At 44.7% G+C, this 12532-nt stretch overlaps 1 protein-coding gene across 4 annotated transcripts in view; it reads left to right on the forward strand.

Moving 5' to 3' along the window:
- E2F6 (E2F transcription factor 6) overlaps window positions 1-12532 on the forward strand; it is a 62241-nt gene that overhangs the window by 24766 nt on the left and 24943 nt on the right. The window lies entirely within an intron of this gene.

The following is a 12532-nucleotide window of genomic DNA, read 5'->3' on the forward strand; positions in this document are numbered from 1 at the left end:
ACAGTGAACTTTCCCATCTCCCTGCCTTTGCTCTTATCCTATCCTCTTCCTGTTCTCTGTGTTTCAAAATCGCATCTCTATTCTGGACCTGGCTTCACCCATGCCTCCCCTTTATTCCTCCCTACATGCAGTTTCTACACAGCACGCAGGCGGCCATCTTCCTTCCTCAGAAGTTGTTGCGGCTAAATTCCCAGCTGCCATTCCATGTTGTCAGAGTGTAAGGTCATGTCTTAATATGTATTTCTCATATTAATGTAGTGTATGATAGGGTTTCACTGTGTCCCCACCCAAATCTCATTTTGAATTGTAGTTCCTATAATCCCCATGTGTCGTGGGAGGGACCAGGTGGAGGTAATTGAATCATGGGAACTGTTTCCCTGCATCCTGTTCTCGTGATAGTAAGTTCTCACTAGATCTAATGGTTTAATAGAGGGCTTTTCCCTTCGCTCGGCTCTCATTCTCCCTCCTGCCACCATATGAAGAAAAAGACATATTTGCTTCCTCTTCCACCATGATTGTAAGTTTCCTGAGCCAGCCATGGTGAACTATGAGTCAATTAAATCTGTTTCCTTTATAAATTACCCAGTCTTGGGTATGTCTGTTAGCAGTGTGAGAATGGACTGATACGGTAAATTGGTACCACACAGTGGGGCGCTGCTGTAAAGATACCCGAAAATGTGGAAGCAACTTTGGAACTGAGTAACAGGCAGAGGTTGGAACAGTTTGGAGGGTTCAGAAGAAGACAGGAAAATGTGGGAAACATTTAGAACTTCCTAGAGACTTGTTGAATAGCTTTGACAAATTGCTGATAGTGATATGGACAGTGAAGTCCAGGCTGAGGTGGTCAAGATGGAGATGAAGAACCTATTGGAAGCGGGAGTAAAGGTCACTCTTGCTATGCAAAGAGACTGGTAGCATTTTGCCCCTGCCCTAGAGGTCCATGGAACTTTGAGAGAGATGAGTTAGGGTATCTGGCGGAAGAAATTTCTAAGCAGCAAAGTGTTCGAGTGGAAGCAGAGCATAAAAGTTTGGAAAATTTTGCAGCCTGATGATGGGATAGAAAAGAAAACTCCATTTTCTGGGGAGAAATTTAAGCTGGCTGCAGAAATTTGCACAAGTAACGTCAAATGTTAATCACCAAGAGAATGGGGAAGATGTCTCCAGGGCATGTCAGAGACCTTCCAGCAGCCCCTCCTATCACAAGCCTGGGGGCCTATGAGGGGCCCCCCTGCTCTATGCTGCACTGGGACATGGTGCCCTGCATCCTAACTTCTTCAGCTCCAGCCTTGTCTAAAAGGGGCCAATATAAAGCTCAGGCTGTTGCTTCAGAGGGTGCAATCCCCAAGCCTTGGTGGCTTACACATGGTGTTGGGCCTATGAGTGCACGGAAGTCAAGAATTAAGGTTTGGGAACCTTTGCCTAGATTTCAGAGGCTGTATGGAAACACCTGGATGTCCAGGCAGAAGTTTACTCTCTGGAGAACCTCTGCTAGGGCAGTGTGGAAGGGAAATATGGGGTTGGATCCCCCACGCAGAGTCCCGACTGGTGCACTGCCTGGTGGAGCTGTGAGAACAGGGCCACCATCCTCCAGACCCCAGAATGGTAGCTTGCACTGTGCACCCAGAAGAGTCCCCAACACTAGCCTGTGAAAGCAACCAAGATGGGGGTGGGGGTGTACCCTGCAAAGCCACAGGGGTGGGGCTGCCCAAGGCCGTGGGAGCCCACCTCTTGCATCAACATCACCTGGATGGGAGACATGGAGTCAAAGGAGATCATTTTGGAACTTTAAGGTTTAATGACTGCCGTATTGGATTTTGGACTTGCATGGCACCCGTAGCCCCTTTGTTTTGGCCAATTTCTCCCATTTGGAACGGGTGTATTTACCCAATCCTAGGAAGTAACTAACTTGCTTTTGGTTTTACAGGCCGATAGGTGGAAGGGACTTGCCTTGTCTGACATGAGACTTTGGACTTGGAGTTTTGAGTTAATGCTGGAATGAGCTAAGACTTTGGGGGACTGTTGGAAGGGCAGGGTTATGTTTGGAATTATGAGGACATGAGATTTGGGAGGGGCCAGGGAGAGAATGATATGGTTTGGCTGTGTTCCCACCCCAATCTCATCTTGAATTATAGTTCCCATAATCCCCATGTGTTGTGGGAGGGACCAGATGGAGAAAATTGAATCATGGGGGCTGTTTCCTCCATCCTGTTCTCGTGATAGTAAGTTCTCACAAGATCCGATGCTTTTATAAGGGGCTTCCCCCTTGGATCGGCTCCCATTCTTCTCTCTCCTGCCATTATGTGAAGAAGGACGTGTTTGCTTCCCCTTCCACCATGATTGTAAGTTTCCTGAGGCCTCAGCCATGCTGAACTGTGAGTCAATTAAACCTCTGTCCTTTATAAATTACCCGGTCTTGGATATGTCTTTATTAGCAGCATGAGAATGGACTAATACAACGTTCAGTAAGTTGTTGCCGGTTGATAAGTGACCTGACCTGACTACATTATTCGACCCAACTCCCAAGAAAAATTTTTTTTTTTTTTTTTTTTGTAATGGAGTCTCGCTCTGTCACCCAGGCTGGAGTGCAGTGGTGTGATCTCAGCTCACTGCAACGTCTGCCTCCCAGGTTCAAGTGATTCTCATGCCTCAGCCTCCAGAGTAGCTGGGATTTCAGGCATGGGCCACCACAGCTGGCTAATTTTTGTATTTTTTTAGTAGAGGCAGGATTTCACCACATTGGCCAGGCTGGTCTCGAACTCCTGACCTCAAGTGATCTGCCCACCTCGGCCTCCCAAAGGGCTGGGATTACAGACATGAGCCACCACACCTGACCCTGAGAATTTTTTTTAAAAGATGACTTCAGGCCAAGCGTGGTGGCTCACGCCTGTAATCCCAGCACTTTGGGAGGCTGAGGCAGGTGGGTCACAAGGTCAAGAGATCGAGACCATCCTAGCCAACATGGTGAAACCCTGTCTGTACTAAAAATACAAAAATTAGCCGGGCCTGGTGGCGCGCACTAGTCGTCCCAGCTACTCGGGAGGCTAAGGCAGGAGAATCACTTGAATCCGGGAGGTAGAGGTTGCAGTGAGCCGAGATTGCACCACTGCATTCCAGCCTGACAACAGAGCGAGACTCCATCTAAAATTTAAAAAAAAAAAAAGGTGACTTCAGTAACTAACAAACTGCATTTGTAATGAAAAAAAAATGATTGCCAAATTTGCATTTTGCTAAAAGTTAAAGCACATCTAACTAATTGTCCTTTGCCTCAGCAAAAGATGAGCCCCCCTGTACTTGAGACAGCTACGACTCCTTTTGTGCCTCCCTTTTGACGGCTTTGGCCCCAGGGATGCATGTATTGGCGGAGTCAAGCGAATGCCCAAAGTTAGCAAGTGAATGCCCAAAGTTAGCAAGTGAATGATGGTGCCGCTGAGGGCTTGAGGGGCTTAAGACAGAACCAGCGTTTCACTTTCGTACATGAAACTGTTTCTTCATATCTCAGAAATGGGCCACTTGATTAACATAATTAAAAATGAAAATCAGAATAAAACCACCTGCGTCATTAAAAGCAACCCATTGTATCACAGTGTTTCAAAGTTGGCTTTTCAATTCTATTAGCGATTGGCTTACCCCACCCTCCAAGCGGTGCACCCCGGCCTTGCCAGGTGTTAGCTGCAGCTTAAGGCAGTGCCTTCTCCTGGCTTTATCTTTTGCTTTTGTAGTTTCTCTGATTGCTAAAGACAGACCTGGTGCCTTGTTGGCCTTAGGCCCTATTGTCACTCCAGTCAGGTGGGAAAGGGATGATGTTTGGGGCTTTCAGCCTGGCCTTCAGAGGACAGGAGGCGAGGGCTCAGAGAAGCAAGGGAAGATCTGCTGAGAGAAGGTAAAGAAAGGAGCAAAAAACAAAAGGAGGAAAGAGCCAGGATGACAGGACAGGGAGAGAAGAAAGGGGGACATGGTATAAAGGAGAAGCGGTGGGAGAAGTGAGGAAGAGTGACAGTATGGCGTGGGAGATGCGGGTCTCCAAAGCCAAGGTGTGGGTCAAGCAAGGTGGCCATCACCGCAGCCGGAGGAGCGGCCCCAGACCCCAGGTCTCGAAGGCGAGATGCCCATAGGTGGAGGGTTGCAACTCACATTGAAGCTACCACTTGGCGAGTTCTGATGTAGTTTCAAGGAAGGATGGCCTTTGGGATCCGAAGAGGCTATTAAAACAACTTTCCATTTTCCAACTACATATTTATATGAGGCTGGGTTTTTCTTTATGTATGTAAACCAAAACGTATCACAGCAGAATTCACACAAGCCGATAGGAAAATCCATCTGTCTTCTATTGGGCCAGACTTTAAGAGATTTGTGAAATGTAAAATAATGCCATCTTCACTAAATTGTTTTTGTCTTGGAAAACGTAGTTTTTTTCGTAAAAATATTTAACATGTATTGTGTTTACCATTTTTATTTTTAGATGGATTAAATGCTTATATAATTTCTTAGTTTTAATGTGCAATACTTTACATATCAGTCAGTATAATACATATGTAAACAAAAGCTTTGTGGGGTGTTTAATGTTTTAGAGTTTAAAGAGGTGCTGAGGCCCGAGCTTATTCTACCCAAGGGTTCGTAACTACAGGCAGCTCTCCTTCTCTTGAGAGAGCTGAAGAGGGGCCTGTGCACCCATGTGCACCCCCCACACAATACACTTCCTCCTTTCTCCAAACACTCGCAGTGACTCTCAGGATAAACACATGGACTCAAAGCAGTGGCCGGCCACCCTTAAAAAAAAAATAGCGCTGGCCCCAATGTCTTTATTCTTGCTCATTGAGCCTTTCTAGTTCCCATTCTTTTATTTCGAATGAAAGTAATTGTATCCAACCAGTCATTCACGTTATTTCTAGCTAATGCTTGTGAAAATTTAGGCTGTCAGGAAAAATGAATCTCTGTACACAGGGCTGATGACAAAAGAAGGGAGCATTTTCAGAACTACGCTAGCATTAGGCTTCCGTGTAGAGGAACCTGGATTAGAGTGACACTGTTGGCCTCTGCTACTCCCTCAGTCACTCTTTTGGAAGCAAAGAGGGTGGCTTCTCTGAGTATGGAAAAGGGAACTGGACATGAAAGGCTCGGTCGCTTTGGCTTTCCTCTGTTCGGGAATTTCCTGCCTGTGGAGATATGCATCTGGATTGACCTGAGGGGTGCTCCTGCAGTTGTTCAGTTGTGCCAGTTTTTCTCAGCTGGGGACATTTTTTTCCCCAGGGGACACTGGGCAATGTCTGGAGACAGTTTTGATTATCATGACTGGAATGCTATTGGCATCTAGGAGTGGAGGACGGGATGCTGCTAAACCTAGTGTACAGGATAAACCCAGCGACGGTCACCAGGTCCAGCGTGCCAATGGTGCTGAGGCCAAGAAACCTAAGTTAGGTCAGTAACAGAGGCAGATAATCTGTCCATTTCAGGAGGAAGTGCTAACTAGCCCTTTTGCTCACCAATCTAAAGCCACATCCCCATCAGCTTTATTAGTAACAGCAGGGCGATTTTTACCTCTATCTTTTTATGTCTATCAGTTGATTCCGACCATGGAAGGGGAAGAGGGATATTACTTGTTGAGAAAAGAATCCGTAACAGACTTTGCACTGGGGCTCCATATTAGTAAGGATTAAATTCAGCTGCACACAACACATGCACACAACACACAACGGCGGCTTAAACAAAACAAGTTTATTTCTCTCACACATTTAGGAAGAAGACAGTCCCGAGTTGGTATTGTTCTCCAAGGGGTCAGGAACCAAGGCCCCTTCCAGGTATTGGTTCTTCGTGCTTGGCTTCCATTCCCAAGGTCACTTCAAAATCCAAGGGAGCTGCTGGAGCCCACCCCATAATAGTAGGTATTATTTACATGCTAGCCAGCAGGAAGGGTGAAGAAGGAGAAGAAGGGTACAATTCCTGTCCTTAAGGATACTTCCAGCAGGTTGTGACCACTCTTTAACTGACATCCATTGGTCACAGCTTAGCCACTTAGACTTAGAAATGTCATGTTTAGAGGAGGGAGGTACAGCCACGTGCCCAGCTAACGAGCAAGAATTCTGTTGCTATTCAAGAAGGGAAGAATAGGAACTGGATATGGTAGATACTCAAGTGTCTATCAAGTTCTGGTTCCCCTCCCCTTCTGGGAACCAAAAGATGGAACCTATTAGTGAGGCCATCTGGTTTGTTCTAGCCAATTGGCTATGACGGGAAGTGACACGTGGTGACAAGATTATAGTCTCCAGTAGCTCTCTCCTGCCAAGGCAGCCAAGGAAGCCACAGGTTCCAGATGTAGCTACAAGGCACTGGAGCTTCCACTGGCCTGGATCCCTCAGAGACTGAATGGGAATGGAGCCTCTGCCAATCTACATGCAACATGAACTGTATCAAAGCACTGAGATTTATTTGAAGTTAATTTTTACTGCAACATAACTTAGCCCATCTTAACTCATATGTCTGGGGACAACTAGCAGTCTCTGCCACAGGTCAGTGAGGGAAAGAATAATGCAGTCAAAATAGCCTCACAAACTAGTGTCATAAATGCCTTCAGCTCACTCGGAACTGTTGACAGTTGCTTATGATGGGCAAAGTTGAAGCACTAGTCGCTCAATGAAAAGCGACCCCCTGAATGCATTTGTTTGCTACTAGTATAATCGGTGCCTAACACAAATTTGGGTGATGATTGCCATCTGGCAGAGAATTCACGATTATTTAGATTTCTTCACTTGCTTTCAATTAAACAGATGCTGCTAAAGAATAGCATTGACTTGAAAAAGACATTTTTGGATCACATTCTTGTTAAAATGAATTCATGTAATTTTTATATATCAAATCTAAATGAATCAACTTGGTGAGAAAGAAGTCCTTACTCTTGAGAAATCAGCGTAATACCCTGGCTATGTGAATTTTTCTGTTCTTGCTACAATCTGGTCTACAGGGATCTTGATTCTTTTGAGCCTCCTCAGGACATCACACTGTTCTGTGACGTTGGACCTGTTGAGCAGGAAGGAGCAAGTACCCCAAATGTCTTCGTAAGACATATGTGTGCCAAGGGGGCAGTAAATGCACTTTTGATAGCAAGGTCTGTGTCAGTCAGGGTCCAGTAGGAAAACCGTGGTAGGTGTTACAGCAGAGGTGAGTGAAGACAGGAAATGGTTACTCAGATGTTGGAAGGCTAAGAAGCAAAAAGGGGATATTGAGGTAACAGATATGAATACATTCAGGGTCCGACTCTGGGTACACTGCTTATGTGTTAGCCCTGCTCCTCAAGGAGTAGTTATTTAAAAAATAAAAACAAATTCAGGAAGTAACTACCACCCCTAGGAAAAAGTAGGGATACCATAACGTAGGAGCTCATAGGAGAGGTCCCCACGCGGAGGAGCTCATAGGAGAGGTCCCCACGCGGCTGGCACTTAGACTTCGGAGGAGATGCCACCACAGTGCTTGGACTTCCAGTGGGGAAGGAGACACCCACCAAATGTCTGGGGCCCAATCCTCTGATTGGGGGATGGCACAGCTGGTGTGCCACCACAGATGGGTACAGCCACATACTTGAGCTGCCAAAACAATCTGGAAACTGGAGTCATCACTATCTTCTATTGCTGTAGGGACACAGACGAGAACTAGAAAAAGGAAGAAAAGTTCCTCCTCCTCCCGCTTTCCACTCTCCTACCATTGCCTCCTAGTGTCAGAACCCACCAGCTAGCAAGGGAATACAGGAAATGGGTTTGCAGAGAGCCAGTCCCAGGATCACAGAATAGAAACTAGAAGGGCGGACTTGGATCTGAGAGAGAATAAACACCCAGCATCCGCTTCCTGCCCATCATGGCCCCATGGGGTGGCAGTCCCAGCTCTGTCCCTGGCTATGATGTTAGATACATCTTACAAATATAAATTATAAAATCATAATTGTAAAATTCGTTTTTGTTTTTATTTATTTATTATTATTATTATTATTTGAGATGGAGTTTCACTCTGCTGCCCAGGCTGGAGTGCAGTGGCATGATCTTGGCTCACTGCAGCCTCCGCCTCCTGGGGTCAAGCAATTCTCCTGTCTCAGCCTCCTGAGTAGCTGGGATTACAGGCGCCGGCCACCACGCCCAGCTAATTTTTTGTGTTTTTAGTAGAGACGGGGTTTCACCATGTTGGCCAGGCTGGTCTCAAACTCCTGACCTCAGGTGATCCGCCCGCCTCAGCCTCCCAAAGTGCTGGGATTACAGGCATAAGCCACCGAGCCTGGCCAAATTCCTTTTTAGTTTTCATATTCTGTGATACTAAATTGAGATCTGAGTCCAAGATGATTGCAAGTCCAAGTTGATAACTGGAATATTTGTTTCTTAGATGGTACATTTTGTCACATGATTTGACCTGTGTAAATACAGACCAGCCTCACTGGATGTACTACTGTTTTCCTCAGCTTCATTCTCCTTTATTTAGTACAATAATTTGCCGTCACGATTTATGGCCCTTTCGTCCTCAAGGTCACCTTCCGTTTTCTTTGCGACTGTAGTCAGTGCACACACATGCTGAGGGAATAACACCTACCTAGTTCTCCTCTATTTATAGCCTGAAACTATAGTGAGAGAAGTTAAAACCTTACAGTCTTTTAACTTGCCAGGTTAAAACCTGGCAGTGGTATCTACAAAGGTGGCAACATCAAGTGCTTATACTGTCTTGAAATTTTGTGCCAAGAATGCAAACCCACTGGTCTTGAAGCAGAACGTGTCTCAACACAGAACTGCGAAGCTCACACATGAAGTGGTTGTGTGGTCGAGGCTGGGGGCTGTTCCCAAGCATTTTTGTAGCATTTCAGTCATGAAGCGCAGCACCCACGGTGCTGTGTAGGTGGAAAGAAAAGAAAACCACCCACCCTCCATCACATTAGGAACTGAGCTACTTTGCACATTTCGTCTAGAATTCTAGGTGTTCCCAAAGGCAGCTGGAAAACTAAATGACTAAATGAAAATCTAAAGAACACAGCAAAATTGATGGGGGAAAATTATTTTCCGATTTAATCCAAGTCGTATATGGCTTGTTTCCTTTAAATCCCCATTGATGCCTGTTTACAAAGACAGAAATTTAGTTGAAATCAAAGCATTTAAGTTTTACTGATCTTTGCGTTCTGCTTTATTCCACCAGGAGTTAATAAGCCTCCTTTTGATGCATTGCTCTTTGTGATAAAATGTGTATGGGTCTTCTTTCTTTTTGAAACAGAATCTTGTTATGTTGGCCAGGCTGGTCTCAATCTCCTGGGCTCAAGCAATCCTCTCGCCTCGGCCTCCCAAAGCGCTGGGTTTACAGGCGTGAGCCACCTTGCCAGGTCTGTATGGATCTTCTGAAATCTGCTCCTGATGGCATTGTTGATTTAAATGAGATTGTATCCACATTGGAAAAAACTAGGAGCATACTGCATCATAATCATGTTGCATAGTGTTCACCTCGTTCAGAACAGACCCCAGCATCACAGTCAATGGATGTGAGTTGTCTTAAAACTTTTCACTGTTTTTAAGCATTAGTAACATAGGAATGATGTTGCTTTTAAAAATCTGAATATGACAATAATTAGAAATTGGGACCAGGTGTGTTGCCTCACACCTGTAATTTCAGCACTTTGGGAGGTTGAGGCGGGAAGATTGCTTGAGCCCAGGAGTTCGAGGATGCAGTGAGCCATGATCACGCCACTGTGCTGCAGCCTGGGCAATGGAGCAAGACTCTGTCTCTTAAAAAAAACGTAGAAAACATATGGATTAAATGTATGTTCAATAAAAATTAATTACAGGGTTCTATGAAATAGTGAGCATTTTAGAGTCCATTCTGTAGATAAAACTCTGTTATGGGCATTTGAATGACATGAATAAAAATGGCATGTTCCCTGCCTTTAACCACAGCTTGAGAGGAGACCAGCAAACGAAAAACTACCTACCTACCCCGCGATGGGAACAGATGCCCACCAGAGGAAAGAATGAGTGAGCACGGAGTGACTAACACATTTAAATTAGGACTTGAAAGATGACTAGAAGCTCCCCAGGCATAGAAAAGGGAAGAACCTTCCAGTTGAGGAGACAAGCTATACAAAAACAGAGGAGTCAAAAAGTGTCCAGAGGGACTCAGTGTGCTAAAGCAGTGGTTTCCAAACTTGACTATGACCCACAGTGAGGAAGACATTGTCCATGGTTTGCAGTGCACACACAAGAACTTCTCAAAATAATTACCTAACTGCCCTGAAAGATACTTTTCTATTTATTCCATTTTATTTACAAAAATGACAACATAAAGACCTAACCAGTCAGAAGCTGCAGTATGAAAAACATGGTGCTAGGGCTTCCTTTACTCTGCAATTCCTGTAAGATAAAGAGTTGTCGTTTCAGGGGTGGTGGTGATGACTTTTATCTAACCAGTCATTAGTGGGTCAGAGTTGTATTTTAGAAAGATGGCTGCAGAGCACTATTTACAATAGCAAAGACTTGGAACCAACCCAAATGCTCATCAATGATAGACTGGATAAAGAAAATGTGGCACATATACAACATGGAATACTATGCAGCCACAAAAAAGGATGAGTTCATGTCCTTTGCAGAGACATGGATGAAGCTGGAAACCATCATTCTCAGCAAACCAACACAGGAACAGAAAACCAAACACCACATGTTCTCACTCATAAGTGGGAGCTGAATAATGAGAATACATGGATACAGGGAGGGGAATATCACACACCGGGGCCTGTCAAGGGGTGGGGGACAAGGGGAGGCAGAGCATTAGGACAGACACCCAATGCATTCGGGGCTTAAAACCTAGATGACAAGTTGATAGGTGCAGCAAACCACCATGGCACATATATACCTATGTAACAAACCTGCACATTCAGCACATGTATCCCAGAACTTAAAGCAAAATTTCAAAAAAGAAAATAATCAGACAATTGTCAGAGGGACATTCATCTCAGCAATATCTACAACAATACCTCTAGCTGCCCTAAATGTCCAAAAATAGAGAATTTATTAAATAAATATGAATATATAAAAAAAGAAAGATGGCTGCAGAGTAATCTAGTGAGAGTGTTAAATTACAGTCACCAACATGGGAATCTGTTCATTCCTTCATTTCTTTAACAAATATGTGTTGCACATTTTCTAAGTGTTGGATACGCAAGATAAACAACCAAGGTCCCACCATGAAGAATGCCTCAGACTGATAGGGCTTGATTCTCCGTCTTCCACTTACCAGCATTAAGACCGTAATTCCTTTGCTGAACCTCTGTGAGCCTCAGGCTTACCGCTAAAATGTTAAGTGGGGAGGGGGTACAGGGAGGCATGTTCTGGCTTAAAATAAGTGTTCAGTAAATGCCAACTTTGTCCCTTCTAGGATTGAAGGTAGCTTGAGGAGAGAAGTGACTAGTAGCAAGGAAACAAGATTATTTTTATTTACTGGTTCAGCCATTTTAGAAAAAGTACAGATTATGTTGACTAGGACGTTTTGCTTTCAAATACTTTGATTAATTTTCAAAACGTGGTGTAGGATTGCTTCGGAGCACAAATGGGATTTGTGTTCATGGTTTGGCTCTAGCATCCATTAGGAACTGGACTGGATTGGTGAGATAAAAAGGAGATTTATTTACCATGTGCCCAAAAGAGTACTCAAATACATAGGGTAGTTATATGAAGATTAAATGAGTTAATTTTTTTGTTTTTGTTGTGAGACGGAGTCTCACTCTGTCGCCCAGGCTGGAGTGCAATGGTGCGATCTTGGCTCACTGCAACCTCCGCCTCCCAGGTTCAAGTGATTCTCCTGCCTCAGCCTCCCAAATAGCTGGGATTACAGGCATGCACCACCATGCCAGCTAATTTTTGTACTTTTTAGTAGGAATGGGGTTGGCCAGGCTGGTCATGAACTCCTGACCTCAAGTGATCCACCTGCCTCAGCCTCCCAAACTACTGGGATTACAGGCGTGAGCCACCGTGCCTGGCTGAGTTAGTATTTTTAAGTACTTATTTTTAAGGTATTTTTAATGTACAGAGTCTGGCATACAGTAAGTACGATACAAGTGTTTTAGGCCGTTCTTGCATTGCTATTAAAAAAATACGGAGACTGGATAATTTATAAAGAAACGAGGTTTAATTGGCTCAGTTCTGTAGGCTTTACAGGAAGCATGGTGCTGGCATCTGCCTGGCTTCTGATGAAGCCTCAGGGAGCTTTCAGTCATTGTGGAAGGTGAAGCAGGAGCAGGCACATCACATGGCAAAAGCAGGAGTAGGGGAGAGAGTGGGGCGGGGGGGTGCCACACCCTTTTAAATGACCAGATCTCATGTGAACTCAGAGAGAGAGAGCTCACTCATTACCTAGGGGATGACCCAAGCCATTTATGAGGGATCCACCCCCCAGGATCCAAATACCTCTTACCCCACCTCCAACACTGGGGATTACAATTCAACATGAGATTTGGCAGGATTGTGCATTCAAACTGTGTCAATAAGTATTTGATTAAAATTCTAATTAGTAGAATTAAAGCTAGTCTGAA

This window comes from Pongo pygmaeus, chromosome 12 (assembly GCF_028885625.2).
Source record: "Pongo pygmaeus isolate AG05252 chromosome 12, NHGRI_mPonPyg2-v2.0_pri, whole genome shotgun sequence".
NCBI lineage: Eukaryota > Metazoa > Chordata > Mammalia > Primates > Hominidae > Pongo > Pongo pygmaeus.